At 42.9% G+C, this 2,111-nt stretch overlaps 1 non-coding gene across 1 annotated transcript; it reads left to right on the top strand.

Moving 5' to 3' along the window:
• Window positions 1–1,426: 1,426 nt before the first annotated feature.
• trnas-uga (transfer RNA serine (anticodon UGA)) lies at window positions 1,427–1,508 on the top strand. Its single transcript has one exon. It is a non-coding gene; the product is annotated as a tRNA-Ser (tRNA).
• Window positions 1,509–2,111: the final 603 nt, after the last annotated feature.

The following is a 2,111-nucleotide window of genomic DNA, read 5'->3' as shown; positions in this document are numbered from 1 at the left end:
AACTCTGACAAAGTTGTCAAGTGTGTTTTTCCTTTCAACTAATGATGTTGACTCAGTTTGTCTCCAATCAACTTTTCTCAACGTCCTGCTATTTCGATCTTCACAATGGTCTTTCGCAGTTTCCAAGTGACAGACAAGACATTGGAACAGATGGAAGTTATTCGGACCATCAGGTCGTCTCCACCTTTTAATGAGGTCATGTCTGATTTGGTTCATTCTAATCTGCAAAGTTCCGCCTTATCCCCGTTTCCCTGTATTCCCCAAGTGACTAATTGGCTCGCCATCTCAGCCTTGGTCATACCCAGCCTTGACAGCTCTCGATTGTGAAGAATTCTGCAGATTTGCTATCCTCTGAAAGAGAGAAAATCCTCCTCATCTGTGTGTCAAATGATTAACAGTTCACCTGAGATTAGGGTCTATATATTCGACACAAATGTCGTTTTTCAGTAAATATTTTCAGTCCCAGTCCTCTGGAAACTGACGCTAATCGGTAGCAACATTTCCTCCAGAACACCAACCGGCCCATCCGCAATGCGCCCTCCCCCATCATTATTAACAGACCACGGTTACAGAATCACGAGAAAACTCGGGAACACACAAGTTACGAAAAACCCTCGAAGCGAGCCAGACTGCTGTTGGAGAAAAGTTGGTTCCTGTGACATGGATGTGTTTGCAGAGGGTGCAGAACTGTTGCCATGTCATTACAGTGAATGTCGCAGGATTTGTTTTTGAAAAATAAAACTGATTAAGGACAACAATCGCTTCGGGAAGGGCAGGCTGAAGTTTGAATTCGTGAAAAGCCTGTTTCATGGATCGTGCAACGAGTCAGCCCACCCGTCTTTGTTGCGTAAATGGTCAACACGTTCATCCATTAACCGAACAGTCGGTGGTTTGGGACCACCCACGGTCGGATCTCTCACGGTTCATACTTCATTTGTTTTCTTTCCTGCACAGCTCCGGGTTTTTTAGTGTGGTCAGGAAAATGTTCCCCAAACAGGAATCCAATCCGGAATCAGAATGGAATTTCTGTATTGTTTTAATGGCTAATGTAAAGGAACTTGGATTTTCAGAATCTGAAACAAAAATAGAAAACGCTGGGTACAGACTGGGGTTTGCCAGTACTACTGGGAGAAAGCGGAGTTCGAATAACTTCTGAAGAAGTTCTGAAACGTTGAACCGCCCTTTCCCAGCCCAGATCCTGCTCGACCTGCTGAGTACTTTCCTGCAACTTCCGCTTTCTTTTAAGCTGAATATCGATTCCACCTCTCGGGGTAGAACACCCAGACCCACTTTGTCCCGACATTTCATCGATTTGAAAGCTGTGGTTTTTGAATTCAAATAAACCAAACAATGATTCATAACTGCTGAGCTCACCAGAGACAAAGACCTGGAAATGATTAATTCAACAGTCAGGGCGTGTCCTTATGTAGTTGTGGCCGAGTGGTTAAGGCGGTGGAATTGAAATCCATTGGGGCATTCCCACGCAGGTTCGAATCCTGTCAACTACGATAGAGGGCAGAGTTTGCTTTCCACTTTCTTTTTTGGGGATTCAGATCACGGCGGAGAGAATCACTTCAATCAGGTCACGAATGGTGCAAACTTCCAGTGCACTCAAAGAACTGAACAGATGTACACTTGCATTGCCAAATTTGTTTAGACTCGTTACAACACACGGTAAACCCTCCTGCTTCATATAAAACACAGAAACGATTTATGCCGTACAGAAATCTGCAAAAGTTTGATTGGCCAAGAACTGCGCAAAGTAAAAATTAAGAACTTTATTTCGAAAGTAAAAGAGTAAAAAATTAACAAACCACGATTGACAATGTATATCTATTACCCATTGTGACGTCCCTTCGATAATGCTATTCAGATAAAACTCCCAATTATTTTTAACAAAACAGCTCTTCTTTTCTCCAAGCCAGGCAGCTGTCGGTTCTTTTCTTCGGATCTTCCTGTGTCTTCTTTTTCCTTGTTAGGAAATTCTGTGTCACATGTAACCGATCGAAAAGGTATTTTTCAGAGATATATTTTTTAAAGAAGATTGTTACATGCAGGACTTGGCAGTCCTCCTCTCATCTGTTCAATGTCACCCTTATCATACCCCAGAG

Source organism: Chiloscyllium punctatum, chromosome 35, assembly GCF_047496795.1.
Source record: "Chiloscyllium punctatum isolate Juve2018m chromosome 35, sChiPun1.3, whole genome shotgun sequence".
In the NCBI taxonomy this organism is placed as follows: domain Eukaryota; kingdom Metazoa; phylum Chordata; class Chondrichthyes; order Orectolobiformes; family Hemiscylliidae; genus Chiloscyllium; species Chiloscyllium punctatum.
This window is presented reverse-complemented; position numbering and strand designations above follow the sequence as displayed.